We start from the raw sequence: 24,192 nt of genomic DNA on the forward strand, positions 1-24,192 counted from the left end.
TGTTAATTTTAAAAGTTTCCTGCTTGGCTCTGAGACCATGTGGTTCCTTTTTCCCTTTTGAAAAAAAGAAAAAAGAATATTTGTAGTGCTTTAAAAAAACATGACTTCTAAATGCCTCCTTAAATATTGCCCCTTTTCTTCTGACTGGCTGTTAAGCTTGCCAATAATCCCTCCTTGTCATTTCTTGTTGCTCTGATAGACAACACTGTGTGTCAAAGTGCCGATCAGAAGGGCCCCGAGGTCCCGTGGTTCATATTATGCCCGTGTGAATTAACTGGGGCTGTGTATATTATAGGCTCTGACAAATGCTGATGGATTGTGCTTCCCAGTCAATAGGAACTACTGTGGGAGCTGCCAGTACAATGGCAGTCATTGTTTGGCAGGGCAAGCCTCTGCCTGTTACCTAAAAGACTTGAGACAGGTGTATCGTGCTGTGGTCACGCTATGGAGCAGAGCGGCAGCCAAGATTTCCCCTCGCTCGGTTATGTCTCTCTCTTTTAAGGTTCTTAAGTTATGTCAGTCGTAACTTCATCTGGAGCCGAGTTAACAGCAGCCACCCTGCTCAGCTCCCCCTCATTACCAGGCCGCACTTGACATTCTGCTCTGGAGAACCAGAGCTTTAGGCACTGGAATGACAAATGGCAGGCCTCCAAAACTGGGTGGATTTCCTCTCCTTTTCACAAACCTCCTGCTTTTGGCAAAGGGAGCAAAGGTGCAAGGTGCACGCTTCATTTCCAAGCTAAAGAAGTGTGTGGATGTGTCTCCTTCGAAAAGCATGCAGGCTCTTTCGCTACGCTTTTCCATATTTGCCACTGAAGCATTGCGAGGCAGGAACCTATTATCTTCATCTTGAAGACGGAGCATGGAGGGCTGCTTCCGGCGTCATTTTTCTTTACTTCAGACCTCCATGGTTTGTGGCCCACCAAGTCAGGCTTGGCTAACCCAGGCCCTCCCAAGTGTCCCTGACAGTCCCGTATTTACAGAAGCCATCCCAGTTTCTGATTTGATAACGGAATGTCCCGCTTTTCCTTAGGAAGTCCCAATTTTCACTGGATAAATGTTGGAGCGTATGGAGTGGGCCGAGCCTGTCTGCCATTGAGCTTCAACCTCTTCCCCTGTGAGTTCATCCTGCCTATGTCTGCAATGACCAGGGGTCAGCAAACCTTTTCAGCAGGGGGCTGGTCCACTGTCCCTCAGACCTTGTGGGGGGCCGGACTATATTTTTGGGGGAGGAAATGAACAAATTCCTATGCCCCAAATAACCCAGAGATGCATTTTAAATAAAAGCACACATTCTATTCATGTAAAAACATGCTGATTCCCGGACCGTCCATGGGCCAGATTTAGAAGGCGATTGGGCTGGATCCTGCCCCCAGGCCTTAGTTTGCCTACCCATGGCATTGAGCATCATTTGATAGTGAAACTGAAACAGATTGCAGTGGAGAATGTTTCCATTCTGATTTGCCAAAAGAGGAAGGGGAGTGAAATAGCAATATGGGTACCCCTTGCCTCTGGAGCTCTTCTTTGCAGCAGGCCTGTCCCTCATCCATTCTAAGGGGAAAGGTGTTTTGCATGCTATGTTCACATTACTGGCTTAAAATGCCATGAATTCGCGCCCCCCCCCCCCGCTGCATTTCAAGCCACATTTGCACAGTTTTGGTCACATCAGCAAGCGGGCAGGGATATCTTTACCTGACATGCATGCCCTTTTCGGTTTCCTCGCCCTCGCAACTCCCCTGGAACAAAGCACTCACCTGTGCATGCATGCTTACCTGTGCATGTGTCATGGCTGTCTCAATGCACACATCATTCTTAAAAATGTACCGAATGCAGCTTATGTTTTCTAGTCAGGCTGAAAGGGGAGAGAATCACTGAACAGCAGCATCTGTCAACATCAATATGGATTGTGGCTAACATTGTGTAAATGCAGCTTCCAAAACTTGCAGCGGGAGCACACCAGATGCGGCGTATAAGCAGTAATGTGAGTGTACCCCAAATTTTCTTCCCTTCCATGGTTTGGAAAGACCTTTCCCCCACTTTCAGATCCATTATTTTTTGCTTTCTGCTGTTTGGGAAGGGGAATGGGGTGGGGTGGGGGAGCTGGCCTCAACAGCTTATTTTGCGTTGCCTCCTAAAAGTCATCTGCTGAAGCTGAACTATGGAAAATATTTGTGAAAGTTCTCAGAGGTCTGAAATTTGCTATGGCAAGGGTGTTGTGTTTCTCCTTTTCATGCCATTGCTCTCCTTTAAAAAAAAACCACACACACACACACACACACCCCTCCCACTTGAAACTCTCAGCAACAAGTGCTGTTTTATTGCAGATAACTTACCAGTAGCATAAAGGCTGCTTTGTAATGCTGGGCTCCAGATGTTTAGCATTTTCAAGCAAATCTAATCATAAGGTACCTGTCTCATGAAAACACCAGCTGGGGAGGAGGAAAACCATAGATTTTCAAACTTCTTTGCAAAAGAGGGAGGGAGGGAGGGAGGGAGGGAGAAAAAGAAAGAAAGTGAATTTTTGCACTGCTCATGCAGCTGGTGTAAGTTCTGGGTTTGGGAAGCAGGAGAAAGCCTCCCTGTCACTGTGGGTGACCTGGTGATGCCCTGTTTCAATAAGGCTCAAGCCAATTGTGACTGAATGCCAATGGGGGAGTATGGCCTAGCAGTGAGAGTGCAGCTCAGAGGCATAGCAGAACCAGTTATCTCACCTGGGGAAAATAATCAATTTTGGAATGCTTTGTGTATTGCTCTGCATGCGTGTGTCTTATTCTGCTCCCCACCAAAACGTGCCATACAGCACATAACTATTCAACTTCCTTTAGAAGTGGCTCTTTTTTGGCCTTTTGACAATCACATCGGCATTGCTTCACGTAGGTCGACAGATCCTTGGGCTTTTGGATTGTTCACGCATTACACCAAATGCAGGTAAAAGCTGTCTCTGCACATAGAATCATAGAATTGTAGGAATGTGCAGCTGTCCGAGTCGGGAACTGAACCTGCAACCTTGGTGTTATCAGCATCCCGCTGTAACCATATACAAATATTTGTGTGAAAGGCTGTACGTGTGTTGAGTTGTGCAGCTCACCTGTTGTGTACGCAGACTGCCCATGCATTGAATAATAGAATCATGGGATTGTAGAGTTGTAAGGGATCCTGAGGGTCATCTAGTCCAACCCCCTGAAATATAGGAATATCAATGAAAGCATCCATGACAGATCCATCCTCTGCTTAAAAACCTCCAAGGGAGGGGAGTCCACCACCTCCCGAGGGAGAGCATTCCACTGTCAAATAGCTCTTACTGTCAGAAAGTTCTTCCAAGTGTTTAGTCAGAATCTCCTATCTTGTAACTTGAAGCCATTGGTTTGAGCAAGAGAAAACAAACTTGCTCCATCTTCCATATGACAGCCCTTTAGATGTTTGAAGATGTCTCCTCTTTACCAGGCTAAACATACCCAACTCCTTCAACCATTCCTCACAAGGCTTGGTTTCCAGACACTTGACCATCTTGGTTGCTCTCCTCTGCACAGGTTTCAGCTTGTCAACATCTTTCTTAAATTGTGGTGCCCAGAACTGGACATGGTGTTCTGTGTGTCTGCTCAAAGCAGAAAAGTGTTACATGTGAATAGCTGTATGAGTGTACAGTTCAAACATTTGTGTACACTTGTTGAATGTAGTGTGTGAATACCCCTCCTCTTTACTTGCTCTTTACTTGATTTCTGGTCGTACGGTAAGTGGAGTTAAGAGATGTGTTTACTTCTAGAATGTGTTCATGTAATTCTAGTTTTCTCAGTGTAATTATCAGGGGGACTTTAGGGCTGACAGTGCAATCCCATGCCTGTTTACTCAACATTAAGTTTTGCCGAGCTCATCTGACTCCCAGGGAAGTGTGTATGGGATTGCAGCTCAATGTGCCTTCTTTTATTTGTTTAGAGAATTGATTGGCTGCTCTTCAGCAAAAGGAGGTATACGTTTTAAAAAGAGGAACAGAAGTACAATCAAGTAGCTCGATGATAGAATGCATACCTTAGATGGCAAACATCTCAGGGTCAATCTCTGGCATATCCACTAAAAGGGATCAGGTAATGGGGGAAATCCCTGGGATCTCAGAGATATGCTGTTAATCAGAGTAGACGGTAATGGACTAGTTTGAAAATAGTTGGAACTGGTAAAAGGCAGCTTCCAATGTGCCTGGTCAGCAAAAAACAAATAAAAAAACCACAGAGACAATTTCAGGGTGGAGAAGGGATTCCAAAGGTAGGGTGCCTTACCTCACATGGTAGGGAGGCTTGGAGAAGGGCCTCAGAGGATGGTCTTAATAGCTGGGCAGGTTTGCTGAGATGTTACATCCCACCCATGTTAGTGGGGCATAATTATAGCGGAGAGATAATTGCAGAGGTTGTGTGAATGCCAGTGAAAAACTGCACTTGCTTCCTGCTCACTAGCACCTCATAACTGTCAGGAGTTCAGCCTACACTCGAGTAGGACCCTGGCAGAGACACATGCCCGACTGGTATGTAACATCCCTCAGTCCCCACACCCTGCTTTCTGGTAGCTCCTGGGACTTGGCTGCATAGTTTAAAGTTCATAAGGACTGTTGTTGTTGTTTAGTTGTGTCCGACTCTCCGTGACCCCATGGACCAGAGCACGCCAGGCACTCCTGTCTTCCACTGCCTCCCGCAGTTTGGTCAAACTCATGTTTGTATCTTCGAGAACACTGTCCAACCATCTCATCCTCTGTCGTCCCCTTCTCCTTGTGCCCTCAATCTTTCCCAACATCAGGGTCTTTTCCAGGGAGTCTTCTCTTCTCATGAGGTGGCCAAGGTATTGGAGCCTCAGCTTCACGATCTGTCCTTCCAGTGAGCACTCAGGGCTGATTTCCTTAGGAATGGAGAGGTTTGATCTTGCAGTCCATGGGACTCTCATGAGTCTCCTCCAGCACCATAATTCAAAAGCCTTGTTTTAGAAACAAGCTTTTAGGTTGTCCCTAGTCCTTATGTACCTGCATTATTTTTGCCATTGGCACGTCCTCACCACTGCCACCCCGCTTTTTACAGTGTTTGGGCACAGGACCCTGACTTAGCAAATGCTGAATTGACATGGGCTCTCCTCAGAATTGGCTCTCATTTAGTGTTGCCTTTGGAGCCTTGTGCAAACAGCCCTAATTGTGCTCATTTATCATGGACCAAAAGAGCAAGGGAGTTGTTTGAGGATACTGCCCTTTCTAGATGAATTGTCTAGTGTGTGATATTGCACAGATGCTGTCTGAGAACCATAATTATTACTTCGAATAATGCACAGAATGTAGCTTATATCAGCAATAATAAATCAGACCTTAATGCCAATGAAAACTGGGCTCCAAAAACATCCCACAGCTGCATCCCTCACAGAATTAACTCTTTCCTCCCTGTGGTTTTAACTCTTTACTCCCTGTGGTTTTCTCTTCTTGAGTGCAGAGAGGTGACTGCTTCTCCATGGGCATCAGTGCTGTCTGTCCCTTGAGTTTAAAAAGGCAAATTGCAGCCAACTAACCCAATAGAAATGTTAGTAGGTAACACAATTATTTATCAATCCACATCATAATTTTTTTTTCAGTCAAGACAACAGGGGACAATCGGATGTGAGAATCAACTTATTAGTTCTTAGTTTTAAAACTGATGCAGGGGGGATATTATTTCAGATCTTCTCTCTCCCCCACCCCTTATTTTCATAGAAAATAATATATATTTTAAATAAAGTTCAGTTTAAAGAAGAAATTTGTTTCTTTCTGGCACGACTGTGCATCAGAAAATATAGCCCAGGGAATGGCTTTAAGTCTTGTCAGGGGTTTCTATATCACAGATGCAATTCTGAACACACCTGAAGGAACTCAGACACGATATAGAAACCCCTGACAAGAAACTCTTTTGTGATTGGGGTGGAAGTCTCTTTAATAAAGAGGGGGGTGGGGAAAGTTGCACCAGTAGGAGTTAATACGAAGCAGAAAAGAGGTAAATGCTAGTTGTACGATTTGCTTAGTTTACTGTACAGTACAATTTAATGATGCTATTATTATTTGGAGGGGAAATAACTGTCAAGTGCTTACAGGTCCAACCAGTGATTATGCACTCTTCGGACATAACAATGGAAATTGGGCTTAGTTTTAAGTGAACAGCTCTCACATCTCCATAAATTAAGGCTAGACACTTTTTTTTTAAGTGTCAGATTAGAGATAGGGAAGATTAGAGATAAGGAATCCATGTTTAGCCACAAAACTCACTGAGCCGCTTTGAGCAAGTCACTGTCTCCCTGAGGGTTGTCGTGAGGATAAACTTTTCAGCAGGGGGCCGGTCCACTGTCCCTCAGACTATTTTTTTTGGGGGGGAGGAAATGAATTCCTATGCCCCACAAATAACCCAGAGATGCATTTTAAATAAAAGCACACATTCTACTCATGTAAAAACACGCTGATTCTCGGACCGTCTGTGGCCCGGATTGAGAAGGATATTGGGCCAAATCCGGCCACCAGGCCTTAGTTTGCCTACCCATGGGACAAACCATTGTGAGGATAACACGGAGAAGGGGGAAGAACCACTGACGTCACCTTGAGCTCCTGGGAGGAAAGCCAGAATATGTAACTGCAATATGTAAGCAAATATTTGGGGTGGGTAAAATATGGGGTGGGTGGAGAGAACCTGAATTTCTAGATGACCATTGGGTTCCCTGTCCAACTCTGCAATTCTGTGTTTTGTTTTTTAGGACACCCCAGCTGCTCTCTTGACTGCTGTTATTATTTATTGATATACCCCTTGATGCTAAAAAATAAAATAAAATAGCTGTTTGCAGAGTATGAACCCCCCCGAAATGGTTTGTTTATTTACTTATTAAATCCACATGCCGCCCTTCGAGAATCACACGGCAGTTTTTAAAGTATAGAACAACCCATTGCAGCATAGGAGGTCCCTTCAGCCCCCCCAATAAAATATTTGAGGGGACTGCCCCCCCAAGTTGATGCACATTGCCATTCAAACAGTGTGCATGCACCACATCTTGTAATCAATTATGTGGGGCATGGCTTAGCTGCCCCCCCTCAATATTTTATTCAATTTGGCTACTCTGCATTGGAACAACCGGTTCCCACGACTTGGTTCCTTAGTTAAACCCAGATGCTGGTTCTCCCCTCATTCTGATAAAGGGGGAGAAGAGTCTCTAATGATGAGGGGGGGGCTGCCAAATTCCAGCAGAGGAAGAGAGAGAGAGAGAGAGAGAGAGAGAGAGAGAGAGAGAGAGAGAGACGCCTTCATCCCATCCTGAGCTCATCAAGCGGGACGGAACACAAGCGGTCCTCTGTCCGGCCTTCCTCTCTTAATAATCGGATGCCTTTTGTGTCTCCCTCTCCCTGAACACTCCCAGCAATGTTATCATTCCCTCTGCCTTCTGGAGCTGCCAGGCAGGCGCCTAGGAGAAAGAGAGAGATCAGAGACACCCCTTTTTTCCTTGCACATTATTTCATTGTCCAAAGAGGCCACCTGCTCTCCACACTTTTATTTCCCAGGACACCTGATTTATTTTTTATTTTGTGTTTGTGTGGAGGGGAGGGGGAGTAGCTTATTGAGGGTAGGTTTCGACTTCTTTCTCCTCCTCTCCTTGCCCCCCCCCCTCCAGCGCCTTAGGAGACCTGGTTAATGAGTAACTATAGCGTGCTTGGAGGCAGCTGTTTCAGACAAACCAAAGAGAAGATTTTTTTTTCTTTCTTTCTCTCTCTCCCTCTGAGCTTCATAAGGGAGCGTTTGTTCTGTGGCTTCTCAATAGATCCTTGTGCAGGAGGCAAAAGAGTGGAGGGAGGCAGAGAAACGAGACACTAAATCACTGGACTCCCTGAAAAGCACCCCTCTTTTTTTTTTTGCTTAAAAATCTCCCTTTTATAATAGCCCTAGCCTTTCAAGTCCAAGCTCCTCATTTAGGGTTGAGGAGTAGGTCTTTAAAAATCCATCTCAGCTCTGAAGGTTGCTTCAAATAATATAAAGCAAAAGAAGAAGAAAGCAGAATTTATAGAGATACCAATAGCAGAGGCTGGAATCACCCATCCCTATCCCAGTACGGTAAGCCTTATGCAGGCATTATGTTTTGGGGTCGTGCCTAAAGCCAAAATTATGTATAGTCAAAACCAACTGGGTTCAATGGCGGGTGGGATTGCCAAAGTCATTTTCTCCTGGAACCCCACCCCCTTTCCGCCTATTTTATTTTATTTTAGTCATGCACGTAAAGTTGAATGTGCACAAGCTAAAAGTTTTTAAGTTGCAGGCTTACAGTATATAAAGGAAGAGACTGGGTGATAGCCAGCTAAGGAAACAATCCCCAAGGGAACTAACCACTGCCCAGTCCACCAGGGGGCACAACACTTACCTCACCCAGGCGCCAGCAACCCACACTACGCCCGACCAAAAGCGAACCGTTTAGCCTCACAGGTGCCCAAGGTAATTAGTTCTCTTTCTTCCCTATGGTCAAGCTATTTTCTCCCCCAGGCAGGGAGAGCAGCCTGGAAAAGAAAGTAAGGACACCTTTGTCAGGGCCATCTTTGGCAGATGCAGCGCCGGGGTGCAAATATCTGCCCAGCGCCCCCAAATTACCAAGGATAGTGTTGGAGTGATCCCCACAGAGGCTTGGGAGTGAAGTTTTGCCTCTCCCAAGCCTTCGCGGGAGGAGAGTGCAGCTTCCCTAATAATAATAATAATAATAATAATAATAATAATAATAATAATAATAATAATAATTTATTAGTTATACCCCGCCCATCTGGCTGGGTCTCCCCAGCCACCCTGGGCGGCTTCCAACAAAGTATTAAAATACAGTGGTCTATTAAACATTAAAAGCTTCCCTAAACAGGGCTGCCTTCAGATATCTTCTAAAAGTCTGGTTGTTGTTCTCTTTGACATCTGGTGGGAGGGTTTCCACAGGGCGGGCGCCACTACTGAGAAGGCCCTCTGCCTGGTTCCCTGTAACTTGGCTTCTCGCAGTGAGGGAACCGCCAGAAGGCCCTTGGCGCTGGACCTCAGTGTCCGGGCAGAATGATGGGGGTGGAGACACACCTTCAGGAATACTGGACAAAGGCCATTTAGGGCTTTAAAGGTCAACACCAGCACTTTGAATTGTGCTCAGAAACGTACTGGGAGCCAATGTAGATCTTTCAAGACTGGTGTTTTGTGGTCTCTGCAACCTCGCAGAGGCTTGGGAGTGAAGTTGCACCCCTCCCAAGCCTCCGTGGGAAAGCTGTGCAGCTCCCCCAATTGCTGGGGCGCCCCTGAGAGGCCAGTGCCCTGGCGCAACACACCACTAAGCCCTATGGGAAAGACGGTTCTGACCTCTGTATCCCACTATGGAGGATGCTGACAATTACTCTTGGCTTGTTGACCACTGTTGACCAGTGATGTGATCACATCCTTCCCTTTTGCTATAAGTCAGGTGTGGGGAAGTTTTTTGGCTCCACAGGCCTGGGATTGATGGGAGTTTGAGTCCAACAATCAATGAAGGGCATCATATTAGCTGTTCCTGCTCTATGACTCTAATAGTGTCGTTGGCATTGAGCACTTTGTGAATGGAACAGCTCTGATGAAAACTAGGATGAGTGTGTTAACTATACAGAGTAATGAATGCTTTCAACCCAGTGACATGTTGTCCGAAGAGAGAGAATCCTTGTTATTGTTATTGTTATATAAACATAACAACCTGTCCAATCCAGCAGAGATGTGATTGTCAGACTGGGAGGCCCCAGGTTTGAATCCTCACTTACCTGTGAAGCTCATTAAGTGAGCTTGATTCTGCCATTCTCTCTCTCAACTACTTTGCAGGGTTGTTGTGAAGAGAAAGCGGGAGCAGCATGTATGCTGTCCTGAACTCCTTGGAGGATGGGTGGGGTATTGGGAAGGGGAGGTAGCTCAGTCATAGAGCACATGATTTTCATGCAAAAGGTCACAGGTTCAAACCCTGACGTCTCCAGGTAGGGCTGGGGGGAAAGGCCAGTCTAAAAGGCCAGTCTAAAACTGTGGAGTGCTGCTTCTGGCCAATGCGGACAGAACTTAGCTAAAATGGACCACTGGTCTGGAATAAGGCAGTTTCCTATGTTCCTGTACTCATAACAAAGAAATTAATAAATGGGTGCTGATAGTTACATGCACATCAGATTTGTTTCAGTTGGAGGTGCGAATTAACTGGCTATGTCAGAGGTGAAGAACCTGTTTCTCATCAGATGTTGCTGGACTGCAGATCCCATGATCCTTCACCATTGGCCATGTTGGCAGGAGCAGATGGGATTCAGCGTCAAACAACAGGTTCCTCACCACTGGGTCAAGCCAAAAGTTTCCAATTTCAAGGAGCAATTTGAAGGAAGTGTTCTGTGAAGGAGTTCAAGGCAGATGGAGAAGCATGGGAAGAAGAAGGAGCTATGCTGATGAGATTGAGCAAGTTGGGGAAGCGAAGTTCACAGTAAGGGTATCATGAGAAATAAGGGGAGGGAATATGGGGTGAGGTCATGCCACAGAAAGCTTCACAGGTGAGGGCAAGGGCTTTGTGCTGGATGGAAAGTCAGGCTCTGATGCCACATGTTCTGGGAACAGCTTTTGCACCGGTGGTTTGGACAGAGACGAAAGGTCTGGCTGAGAAGAGACTGCCAGAAGGAAAGTTGGAAGAGCCAAAGGCAGCCAGGAGCTGACCAAAGCAAGCTGTACAAAACCCGAGAGGTTGTTGTTTTTTGCAGTGTTGTATAGGGAGAAGCTATATCTGTAGGGATTTGAATTGTGCACTAAACATTGTGTCCGTTGTGCCATTTCCAGAGAGCTGGATGCTTTCAATATGTACAGAGAGCTGAAAAAGGCTTTCAGAAGTTTGTTTATACTACACACACACACACACAGAGAGAGAGAGAGAGAGAGAGAGAGAGAGAGAGAGAGAGAGAGAGAGAGAGCGCCTTGCGTGACTACAGCTTTGGCTGGAAACATAAAGTCATTGTTTTAAAGTGATAGTCTCCTCCCTTTCTCCAACCTCCTTGTAAGAGGACAGCATTCCTCCTTCGCATTCCTTAACCACTGCTGAGATGGGGAGGGAAAGCTGGGGAGGGAGCGAAAGAGAGGGCTGGAGGAAGCAAATGTTTTAATTACTAAAATGGGCTGGAAAGGAGTGAAGGCACCCACTGAAAAAGCAAGATAAAGGATGTACGAAACAGGTAAATTAAGCATGATTGCCAAGAAAAGAAAAAAGCAAGCCCGCAGGCTGAATAATATGTCAACCAGATGTTGCTAAGATACAAAGAATTAGTGGCGTTTTCCCCACAGGCTCACATGAGCAATTCAAAGCATCCTTTATTCTATTTAACCTGGAGGTCTCCTTGGTGGGGGGGGGGGAATGAGAGCCTTGTGTAGTGCCCATCCTGTGTGAGCCACAGGTAATCGTAGGTCTCAAGAGAGCAGTAGAAAGATGTTTTTGACAGACTGGCTGATAAGCAGGCAGAGGCCTCAACTGGCAGAGGATTGTGGACTTGCAAAGAAAACTAGGGATTTACCAAGCAGGTCATGATGTGCCAAAAAACACCAGGGCATAAGGTACCGAAGGGCATTGTTCCAGAACTAGCAGAATTCTCACTCACTTTCATCCTGGTCCATAACACGTTTTATTGGACGCATAGAACATCCTTCCAAGTATGGTGCTTTGGGATCGGAGTCCTAAACACTGCAGGTGAATATCTTTCTGTAGCTGCCAGGGATAAGGAGCCTATGGCCCTCCAAGCTGCAGCTCCCGTCAGCCCTGACCATTGGGCATGCTGGCTGGAGCTGATTGGGAGCCCAACAATATCTTGAGGGCCACATCCCTGCCTTAGGCAGCGGGAAGTAGACATTGAGATAGTGATCATTCAGCTTTTAAAAGTTGTGTGCAGTTTGGCTTTCTGCCAAATCTGCCATGCTTTGGGGGGTGGGGACGACCGGGCACATGCTCACTTCTGAGACTACAGAGGCTGATATTACAGTGCAGAATGCAAATCAGTTGGTCAGGGAAAGAAAGATGCTCACAGGAAGTGTTTCAAAAGATGGAGGGACTCTGGTCCACTGCTGATGGGTATTCCAGGTGGGGTTAGGCGAGTACGGTTATCTGAGAACTGTTTGAACCCTAGCATTGCAATGGGCACCCCAAACCTGTTCTTCCTTTGTGACAAATCACCCAGCTCTTTCTGCCTGCTGCTGCTGGGTTCAAGAACCTGGAGCCTAGCAAGTAAGCTGGACCCATTTCCCCCTTTTGACCCCTCATCTCTGAAAACTATGCCATGGATGTGTGTTTTGTCTGCAGCCATCGCAGCCATTCTTTCCCTAGTTTCTGAATTCATCCAATAACCAACCATGTGTGCATAGCCGGCCTTTAAGTTCACTAAGGACTACAAACTTTCCTGGAGCGGTTTTACAGTAAGATATGGGGGGTGGGGTGGGGGAGAGATCTGGTTCCATTTTCATCTTGGAAGTGTATCTGAGAAGTCTGGAAACGATTTAAATGCTTAGCAGGTGAGTGACAGGAATTCTCATCTAAGCATTACCTAACACCTTGCAGGAGGACTATAAATATCAAATTATCATCTGTCACCTCTCTAGCTGATGCCATTATTTCTCCTTGCTAACTGGTCACTGCAAAGGTTTCTTGCCTTATTGGTAGTGTGTGTTTTAAATAGCTGTTCTTATCTACAGTGCTGCTTGCTGCCACATTTTTTGAAGCTAAACCATTTTTGGTGTAAAACATGGAGAGGCAAACTAAGGTCCGGGTGCCGGATCTGGCCCAATCGCCGTCTAAATCTGGCCCACGGACTTTCCAGGAATCAGCGTGTTTTTACATGAGTAGAATGTGCCCTTTTATTTAAAATGCATCCCCACAAGGTCTGAGGGACCCTGGGTGTAAAATGATCCCTAAAACAAAAGGCTGCAGAGTGCCAAATTGGAAACTGTATGGATGAGAGGAAATTTTGGGGAAAGCTTTGTGTCCCCCCCACTCCAAGAAAACTCAGAGAGATGCTAGTGTTTTGCTCATTCTTTAATTGTAAGAGTTTGAAGATAATAGCATCCATCCCTTTATTTCTCTGTCAGAACACGAATGGGGGGAGGGATTCTTAAATATAATGGTCAAGAAGTTAAAATAAGAGAGAGGCTAAAATATTTTTGTTTATTTTTGTTTTATTTATTTTATCTTATCTCCAAAACCCTGCCCTTCAACGTGAAATTACTCAGGGTGGATCACAGCAGACAGCACCACACAAAACAATCATTAAAAAAAAATAGTATATGAGGATTGCCTTAAAGTTCTATTCAGTTGATCCATTGAAATCAATTGACCTAAGTTAGTCATGTCCATTAATTTCAATAGGTTTACTGTGAACCCAGAAAACATTGAATAAAACAGAATCTGTAATTCAACATATTTATGTAATGTACTTTTTTTTTAAAGCCAATTTCTAACTTGTACAAATAAAGTAAGTACTCCTTGCATTCTGCACTATTTTAGATTCGTGTAGTCCCCAAAAGACTAAAGAAATTCATCCAATTCCTATGAATTCCTATTATAGGAATAAGACCAACAGGAAATGGGACCAGCAGTCCCCGCTCTAAATGACTTTGCTGTGCCCCGCACATGAATGGGGTACAAAAACGGCGCTAGTACTGCTGCGTAAAGGACATAGCGTGACGTCAGAATTGCGGTAGCTTTTTTTCGTGTGCCCGGTGCATGAATTCGCTTAGCCGCACAGCCCAGGTGCATGCTTAGCATGAATTCGCTTAGCCGCACAGCCCAGGTGCATGCTTAGCATGAATTCGCTTAGCCGCACAGCCCAGGTGCATGCTTACTCACAAGTAAGCCCCGTTGTGGTTATGAAAATTTATTATTGCATTTCATTATCTATCTATCTATCTATCTATCTATCTATCTATCTATCATCATCTATCTATCTATCATCTATCTATCTATCTATCTATCTATCTATATCTATCTATCTATCTATCTATCTATCTATCTATCTATCTATCTATCTATCTATCTATCTATCTATCATCTATCATCTATCTATCTATCATCATCACGTTTAAACTGGAAAGTGGCGAGAGAGGGAGGGACGGAGGGAGAGGAAAAACTACGACTCCCGTGATGCTCTCTGCCTCGGCTTGCCGCAGTCGAGCGAGCCTGCGGCTGCGGAGTATATAAAAGCAGGCATGGCTCGAGCCCGGGCAGTGGGAGGGAGGTGGGCAGGGCGCGCGTTTGCCTGGTTCGCGGCGAGAGCGCGTCTCCTCCGGAGCTGCTGCTTGGGCGACGCTCGGCCGGCGGTGTCCGGCAGGAGGGGCTTAGCTAAGTCGCGGTTGGTGGAGGGGACCTCTCGGCGCCTCCTCGATGCGAGGCGAGCCGCTCCGGGATCCCGCGAGCTGGCTACTTCTTCCAGTCTCTTTCTCTCCCGGGTGCCTGGATGCGCTGGGAGCTGCTCTGGCTCTTTTGGGGCTGGCCCGGAGAGAGACAGAGAGCGCGCGCCTCGCCGGGCACAAATCGCGGGGGATCGTGCGCATTTCTCGGCTGGCTGCTGCAGGTCGGCAGAACCCCTAGACCCCGAGTTTCTCCAAAGGGTGGGATACGGGTTATTATGGCTCCCACGACCTGGAAGCATCTTCCCCGTTGGACAAGGAAGGACCCCGCTGCGTTGGATTTATGCCTCCGGGATGTTCAAGCATCGCCCTTCCGGGAAGAGGGCATCTGCTGGAGAGGAGGGAAGATGCTGGCAAGAACACCTGGGAGAACCTGGCCCCTTGGTCTCCCTCGGGCCTGGATTATTGTGGTACCTCTGCCTCGCAACGATGGTTTTTGCGCACCCCGGTTAGGCTTGGACACCTTTGCCTGACGCAAAATCCGGTGCGTTTTGGAGCTGATCTGCTTGGTGCCCTCTCCGTCCCCGCCTTCATATTTGGAATATAATTCTTGCTGCGCTTTTCGCAGCAGCCTCTCTCCACATGGGGGATGCCCTCCAGGTAAGTTTCCTGCTTGCCCTCGATTGCTTTGGATTCTCTGGGAAGCGATGGCTTGAGGATCAGGGGCAGCTGGTGCTCTTCGTCTTGGCATCTCGGCTCCAACGTGGATGATGGAGCGCTTTCTGTTATTACTGGTTTTTAAACAGTTCTGCCAGTGAATGTTTTACACGAACCACCAATGTGTATGGATGTACGTGATGCTCTTAAGGGGACATCGCCAAACGGAGAATAATAAGCGGGCGAATCCCCAGCACTATGAGGGTGAGCGTAAAAATCATTCCCCTTTCTCTCCCTATCGCGTTCCGGGAAGTTTCGCCTTATTATCGCTTTGCATTCAGGGCCCGTTACTTGAAGGCTTGTATTAGCGAGGGAACAGCGCCTACCCACCGCAGGGAAGCTCCAGGCAGCCCGCAATCCGGTGAGATGGAGCCGCGAATGGATACAGACGAGCCTTGCGCGCGGCGCGCTGCCTGGTGCAATTCTGGGGTGTTTTGCTTGGGGGTGTCGAGAAAAAGCGGCGAGGCGAGCGAGTCATGTAGGATATGGCATCTGGGGAGAGGAAGTGCATTATGTGCCTGGCGGTGGGTGTGAGGATGAAACGCACCTGTCCTTTGGGGAAAAGTCCTGTGCAATGTGTGTGGCTTATCCGTGCACATAATTCAAAAGTGTTCATCTTTTTTGGGGGGGGGGAGAACCTTGCATAATATTTCCTCCTTCCCTTCTTCCTTATTTTTCAAAAATGAGATCTAATAAAAAGCATGCATGTACTGGAGTTGTTGGAACGGTCGTGTCCTGCTCTGCAGGCGAGCGAGCCCAGTGGCTTGATCACAAAGCCTTGCAGTTCTTCCGTAGATGCACACATGCAATGTTTTGTCTGCTTGTTCCCCCAACACAAATTTTGGTTGTGCCTCCTTTTCCAACACGGGTTGTTTTTTTCCAGTCTCCTGTGCCTCCTTATTTTGTCCCTGGGGGCACAGGTGCTGTTAACCTTGCTCTGTAACTTAACACCGAGTCCTTCATCTGTGTAAATGGGCTCTAATGGTTTGCTTTAGGCTGCTCTCTTCTATATAATCAGCCTTTGTTTTCATTAGGGTAGCCAATATGCTCCTTGTTTTTCTTCCTTCCTGGGTGCCTCTCTGATCTCGGGAATTTCTTCCCACTAGGACATATTTCATGCACCCTCTAGCCAGGGTGTGCAAAGCTAGAATTCCCTCCTCAGCCTTCCTCTGTGTTTCAGTGACTCACCTGCCCAAGAGGCAGAGGCAGTTTATCTTGTTCCCTGACAGCACTACTAGCTCCACGGTGAGGTTTGCCGACCCCTGCGCTTGTACTGGGATGCTACACACTGCCTCGCCACCGCAGCCTTTTTATAGAGCTCTTGTGGGAACTGGTGCAATCTTGTTGCCCATGAATCTTATTTATGGCAAGAATGCCTTAAACCACATTTCTTAGCTTGACAAGGATCTTGGATCGAATGTCTCTTTTGCACTGCTTCCCTTCCTTTCACCATCACTTGTGCCTGTTCTTGCTTCTGGGAGCACATTAGCGAAACCTGATTTGAATGATCTTATAGGAGCCATTTGCTCCCAAGGCAGCGCCAAATGTCCATTAGATATGCATAAACATGTTTTAGTCTCTTGCAGTGGCGTGAATGCATTTCCATCCTCTCAGTTTTTTTACATTTGTCATCCCCCAAGACAAGAGCATTTGTGTTTTCAGTGGTGGTGGTGAAGTCAGTAGAGCTGACTGGCAAGAAGGTCATAGGAGGTTAGATACAAGGAAGAACATCCGAATCATTCAAGGTAGATAGATTAGTGCATGGTTTTCTTTGAATGTCAGACAGCTCATCCAACTCCCAAAGCTCACATGTCTGAGATTTCAGCCTCTGCAGGAATGCACTCATTTGGGAAGTGTGTAGAACACCTTGAAGGAAAGGTGGTGTAGAAATGTAGTAAAAAATACATGATACTTTCCTTTCCATCACTCTACTAATTTTTTGAAGGACTGGAACATCATTTCTTGTATTTCAACTGCAACCTTATAGTGAAAATGAATGAGGCTCACGTTCCCACACAAGTACATGAGCAATGGAAATCAATGTTAAAGAAACTGTAGGATCATCTCTGTGTGTTTCAGCAGGAGGGAGATGAAATTTCTGGCAGAGCTATGATGGTCTTTGCCTTGGCATAGGGATTTGGGCAAGCTAACATCATTAAAAAAAACACAACAGGATCCAGTGGTGACACTGGAAGTTGCACTTTGTTGCAGTTTGTGTGATGTGACCATTAGCTTGTTGTGTTAAACACAACAACAAAATTCTATGTTTGAGCAGAAGCATACAGCAGAATGTCTAACTCCGAATATACATTCATTCAGAAACATATTCTACTAAATATGCATTCATTCAGATGTATATTGCAGTAAAGGTTTATCATCCATACATGGTTCTGTAGCAGCAATATCACACACACACACGGGTTTATAGATGCAATCTTTCTCATGGGAATTTGAGTGGTGCTATCAGTTTTATTTCCTCCTTGTCTGTGAATTGCATTCATTCTGACATTGTAGAAGCCTTTCTGCATGTGTGTGCATGCTCATAACCTCACGTCAACTCTCAGCGAAATATATTATCTCCTTTCTTATTTTGCTTCTGTAAATAAAGGCTACACCCCTCTGGTCCTGTGTTGGACAATTACAAAGGGATCGGAACAAATCCTTTTCTAAAACAGCTAGCATAAAATATGTTCTGGAAATGACGCATGAGATAACTCCGCAAGAAGCGAATCTTCTGGACTTTAGCCTGGGTGCTGTGTTTAATCTCTCCCCTTTTCAAATGGGTGTATCATACAAACTATGGTGTTATGCTTTAGCAACCATCACTTGGGTTCAGCAACATTTCTGGACAGTAATATCTTGCTATCCCACCAGCCTGGGGTAGTTTTAAGAAAGGTAATCAACAGCCCTGTAAGCACTTGGGAGAATATACCCCAAAGCAGTGCTATTTTTCTAGAAAAAGAGGTGCTGGCACTCACAATGAACATCTTCCTTGTAGGGCAATGACGCCTACCTGAGAGGTGCCCAAACTGAGTTCAGGTGAGTTCCGGCTGAAAAAAAGCCCTGCCCCCCCAAATGAATATTCAGGTAACTTGAGAAAATAAAGAAAGCCAAACAAACAAACAAACAAACAAACCCCAAAACACTTTCTCTCCGTTTATTTTTGTTGCTATTGCTCATTTTCTTCCCTAATGTAGCCCTCACAATGCAAGCTTTGTTCTAGTTCCATTCATCTCCTCGCCACCCCAATTCAGCCTACAAATGTGTGTGACTAGAAGGACACCCTTCCATAACTGCCCCATGTCTCACATCTTTGACAAACTGCCTGTTAGCCTGCAAATAGCCTATGCTATTTGCGTGCCAGCACGTTGAGGGTGTAGTGCCGAGAGGTGAGTGAGGCAAACCATCCACACCACTGCTGATGCAATATGCAGTGCTGTTGGTCATAGAATCGTAGAGTTGGTGAGGAATGTTGGAAATGTAAAGAAAAGGAAGGGAATTTTTATCACATGTGGTGGAAGTGGAGTAAGGTAAAAGCTTACTGGGACAGTGGTACCTCGGGTTACAGACGCTTCAGGTTACAGACTACGCTAACCCAGAAATCGTACCTCGGGTTAAGAACTTTGCTTCAGGATGAGAGCAGAAATTGTGTGGCGGTGACACAGCGGCAGCGGGAGGCCCCATTAGCTAAAGTGGTACCTCAGGTTAAGAACAGTTTCAGGTTAAGAACGGACCTCCAGAACGAATTAAGTTCTTAACCCGAGGTACCACTGTATAATGAGTTAAAGATAATGTACAAAAGTACATTTGTTAAAAAACCAGAAGCATTTTTATTGGGGATAATAGGTGAGGAAATCCTGAAGAAAGACCATAGGCTGTTCAGGTATGCAACAACGGCAGCAAGGACTTTATTAGCTCAAAAATGGAAGCAACAGGAGTTCCCAGCGATTCAAGAGTGGCAAATGAAGATGATTGAATATGCAGAGTTGGCAAAGTTGACCTGGAAAATCTGAAACCAGCGGGTTCAAATGTTCCAAAAAGACTGGAGTAAATTTAAATGACATTTGAAGGATAATTGTAAACGTTCAACAACACCAGCAGGACTGACTTAAGAAACTTGTAATGTTGAGGTTATGTACTTTTTGACATATTTATTTAAAATTTGATAATTGAGATGGATATAATGTAAACAGGAAAAAATAGAAATGCTGTGAAATAGAAATAATTTGGGTAACCATGAGGTGGGAGGGAGGGAAGTCGATAGCTCTTTTGAGCAAATAACAAGGTGAAAAATATAAAAGTACTGTAATAATAGATAATGAAGAATTCAATAAATATAATGGGGGGAATAGAACTGTAGAGTTGGAAGGGACCACGGGGGTCATCTAGTCCATCACCCCTGCAGTGCAGGAATCTTTTTGCCCAGTGGAGACCTTGAACCCGCAACCCTGAGATTAAGAGTGTCATGCTCTACCTATTAAGCTATCCCAGAAGAAGAAGATGAAGAAGAAGAAGAGGAGGAGGAGGAGGAGTTTGGATTTGATATCCCACTTTATCACTACCCTAAGACATCTCAAAGCAGCTAACATTCTCCTTTCCCTTCCTCCCCCACAACAAACACTCTGTGAGGTGAGTGGGGCTGAGAGACTTCAGAGAAGTGTGACTGGCCCAAGGTCACCCAGCAGCTGCATGTGGAGGAGCGGAGACGCGAACACGGTTCACCAGATTACGAGTCTACAGCTCTTTACCACTAGACCACACTGGCTCAGAAGAAGAGGGATTAATGTCCTTAACTCATGTCATGTGTACAAAGCCTCTGTCCGTTTGGGACAAGACCTGACTAACATTCTATGCTCTTCTTGAGCCAGAAATGGCTGTTCCAGAGCCTTGCCCTAACCTGCTTCTTAAAATATATCCCCTTAACAATATTTGCATAAATGGAAATGAGCAATTTCAGCATTTGGTTAAGTATATCTTGTGCAAATCGCACATGAAGCTGCAAATGGTTCATTAGCATTTCATAGATCTGTATGGTTTTCAAATCTATGTAAGCAAACCCCAAACAGATGTTGACATTGTCATGGGAAAGTTGTACAGCCTTTCTTAACTCTGTTTAGGAAAACTTGTTATGGGTGAAGCAGCTGAAGAGATAAAAAGTAAGCAAAGCAATGTTTGTTAAGCAAACTTTCATACAAAGAGGGAGCTTCTGAGTTATGTGGTGCTTTTAATCGCAAAACTCATCAGATATCCTTGGTTGATTTTGGATGTCTCTTTGATGCATAACGCAGTGTAACGTAGTAAAATTCTTAGCCCTTGTTTCCTGTTGTGAAGAAATTGACTTTTTAATGTGTCCAGTTGTGTTGAGTTAAAGGAAATACAAAAAAGCTATTGGGAGGATCTTTTTTGTATCTGTGAAAGTTTTGGGTCTTTGGAGCTACTTCAAACACTGTTTCCTATACAAAAGGCACTTTTGATAATCACATTCACACAACAAAACAGAGCTGTGTCCGGATTGTGGGAAAGCTGCAGATGTTCTCTAGATAGGAAGCTAGGCCTATCTAAAACTTGTTCCAAAGTACAAGCATTCTAGGGTGTTGCCTCTTCATCCATGGGCATCTAGAAGAAATCTCTGCAAAGGGATTCCTAACAGTGTAAGTGACACACTGCAGTACAAGGAGAAATGTTAGACCTGCAGTGTGAATTATATAGATAAACGAAGTCAAGGAGTACCATCATGTATAGCTGCTCAGTGGAGTTGTGGAAGAGTGGACAATCCTTGTGTCCTTCTCCCAATTTGCCTTTTGGGATTCTAGAACAGGGATGATCAAAGTTGTGCAATTTTATTTTATTTTACTAGATCCGTGAGATTCATAAGGCAGGTTTCTGTTCTGAATTTAAGGATCCTGAGCCCAGGGATTTGCTCTGAGCACTAGAACTTGATTTGAACTCACTGGCCTTCCACACAAAATTTTGTTGCTGTCATTGATAAACAAGTAATAATAATAATTTATTATTTATACCCCACCCATTCTTGGGCGGCTTCCAACAAAAGATTAAAAATACATTAAACGTAAGACATTAAGTGGGAGCCAAACCCTTGCCCATCTTCTTCAGATCATCCAGAGACCTTCTGCCCATCCAATCTTGAACACCACAGTATAGCTGCCGTTCTTGACTTTTATCCATAGTGCTGATGGGGGGGGGGGGAGAGGGCTTCATGAGGAGTTGGCTTCTGATTCCATATGTCTGGGATGGGGAACCTGTAGCCATCCAGATGTTGCTGGACTACAGATCCCAGCATCCTTTGTCATGGGTTTCCCATGCTGCACGCCTGTAGTGCATTGGTTAGGCTAGTGCTGTCATTGCCACTATCTGTCACAGGCACATGATGTTGGAGTGAAGCATTTTAGCCAAGCAGTGCTGAAAACGAATGCTGTGTTTTGAACAACACCCACAACTTGGCTCTGCTGATTCTTGCTCCTTTCTCTTTCTTTTAAACCCTGTTTGCACTATACATTTAAAGCAGTATCATACTTTGGGGTTTCCCCCTGATAATCCTGTGGACTGTAGTTTGTTAAGGATGCTGAGAGCTGTTTGGAGACCCCCATTCCCCTCACAGAGCTACAGTACCAGGTTTAATAGTCAACTCCTCTCCCAGGGAACTATGGAAATTGTAGCTCTGTGAGCACAAGAGGGCTCTTCTTGTTAGCATCTAGAGGTCATCCTTGGTCTAGAGTAGACCATCCTAACCAGGTGCCTTAGAAATTACTTCCCTGGCCTGGCTGTGGATCGGAAAGAAGGGAGTTGATTGGCAGGGAAAGTTGCTTTCTGGCAGGTTCCAGGCCTAATACACATGGATGCCAACATCATCTCCTTTTCTGTATGTCTCTTGTAAAGACATGAACACCTTTGCAAGGGTGTGAAGACATCTCCTTCCCATCAATGCCCCCTGTTGTGTACAGAAGCAGAAAGCAGACTGATGTGAACAGCTGGGGAGGAAGAGATATGAAATTCAGGTGGGGGAAACAACTTCATTGTGCTGTGATGTGAACACGTCCTTTTCTCTTGCCGTAAAAGGTGCTTGCTGTGGATTGCGACCTGTATTCCATACTGCCTCCCTGGTGCTCTGGCCATAATATCGTACTGGTAATCCCACACAGGGGATGAGAAGGGGAAAACGAGTCCCTGACTTTGAGTTTGTGCATCGCTGCCAGTTTGCTCCATTCTCCAAATCCACTTCTCAATCACGTAAATTAATTAATTTTAGCATAAGACATTAGACATTAAGGGAGTTGCTTGTACTGGGTTTCACTCATAGAAGACCCATTGACATTAATTTGAATCATTAACATTAAAACTTAGCTGAATGCCACCCATTTCCCCCTTGTATTTTGAAAGAAACAGCCAAAGGGGGGGGGGAGGCCTGTGCACTTTGTGTGTGGTCTAAATTTTAGAAAAGAAATGAAACTTTCAGAATAATTTGGTGAGAGTTTCATCCATGTATGGAAGCAGGTGTGTTGTGATCTACTTTAGGACCTTGCTTGAATTGTCTGGATGCTGCTGCTTATGCCTCTGGGGTTGTAGGATTCTTAGCAGCTTTTAGCCAAAGCATCAATTGACTAAAATCAGATGACTACTGTAATTCAATTTGTAAGTTAATAAAGTCATGGATCCAAAGGGGCAGGGGACAAATTGTATAACATAGTAAGAGGAATGGGCAACTAGAGGAAGTGGAGAAACAGACAATCACAGCACACTGGTTCTGTTCCAGTATCCAGCCGTCGGATTCCAAGGAAATGCATAGCTTGTTCACAGTAATTCCTCCATCACTGAATGTGTTCTGACAATAGACAGAATTAGCTGGAATACAGACTGTTTTTTCCCTTTCCCCCAGTGGTTAAATTTGCCAGCTGTGACAGCTGGTATATTTTGTGCCACAATAAAGGTTTTATCATCCAGCTTTGGCAATATCTCTTAGACCTGAACTTCACATTCCGTTGCAATGTTTTCACTGTGCTTTCAGATGTACACATAGAAGCTTTAAATATTCAGCTTTCAATATGTTTCTTTAGAAAAGCATTGTTGTCCTTGTTTGGTTTCTTTCTTAAGTCTGAGACAAGCAAAGGTACCTTTTAATTGTGAAGGAACAGTGATGTTCATGGGAAGTATTCACAATAACCCTCTTTCTCATTCTTGCTTGACTTAAATCTGGTATGAGAATTTGTACCTACATCTCCATGGTCCAAGTCGGACACTTTGTTCATTGCACTACACCAGTTATTACATTACAATAATATATATATTTATTTATTGCATTTATTATGCATGGTTTTTTCAAGCTGATCCATGGGGGTATTCATGATTCTTTTTTCCAAGGAGCCTTTGAGATAAACATTGAATCTGTAACCTATCTTAGAGTCACCCTGGTTGAGTGGAGATTTCAACCTGTTTGGTCCTAGCCCAAGGATAGGGAATCTGCAACCCTCCAGATGTGGGGTGCAGTGTCCATCATCCCTGATCTGTGGGCATGCTGGTTGAAGCTGATGGGAGTTGGACTCCAACAACATCTGGAGGGGAACCCTGCATTACACCGTCCCTCAATGTACACTCATCTTTCTGGCAGGTTAATTTTTAATTGTCAAGCTTTCATAGCACATTTATGAATGTACTATAACAGGACCTAAAATAGTTGGCCATGCATTCTGTAACTTCTAAACAAAGTTGATCAACTTCCCTAGTAGCTGGAAGCAAGGGATGACCTCTTGACTGCCTCCTGGCATGTCCTGAACTGTGCATCTTTTGAGTACACTATTCAAGATACCTGATGATGGCTTATTCCTGAAAAGTATAATCTCTCCAGTTATCTTTTGAGTTACCTTTACTCACCTGTTAGGGTTACTTCAGATCACACACCTATAAGCATTTTATTCAAGGTTTGCTTGGGTAGCCTTTGACATCGATAGTCAGTACTATCTGGTAAGAACTGTCTCTCATATTTGTGATTAAGTGCATGTAATTCACAGAATCATATAATTGTAGAGTTGGAAGGGACCCTGAGGATCATCTAGTCCAACCCCTTGCAATGCAGGAATATGCATCCTCATATGGGGATTGAACCCGCAGC

At 45.0% G+C, this 24,192-nt stretch overlaps 1 long non-coding RNA gene across 1 annotated transcript in view; it reads left to right on the top strand.

Moving 5' to 3' along the window:
* The first annotated feature begins 14,223 nt into the window (after window positions 1-14,223).
* LOC310755726 overlaps window positions 14,224-24,192 on the top strand; it is a 110,943-nt gene continuing 100,974 nt past the window's right edge. Inside the window, exon 1 of the long non-coding RNA XR_014544473.1 lies at window positions 14,224-15,011. This is a non-coding gene — a long non-coding RNA (uncharacterized lncRNA). The remainder of the gene's footprint in view (window positions 15,012-24,192) is intronic.

This window comes from Podarcis filfolensis (assembly GCF_964270895.1).
Source record: "Podarcis filfolensis genome assembly, chromosome: 2".
NCBI lineage: Eukaryota > Metazoa > Chordata > Lepidosauria > Squamata > Lacertidae > Podarcis > Podarcis filfolensis.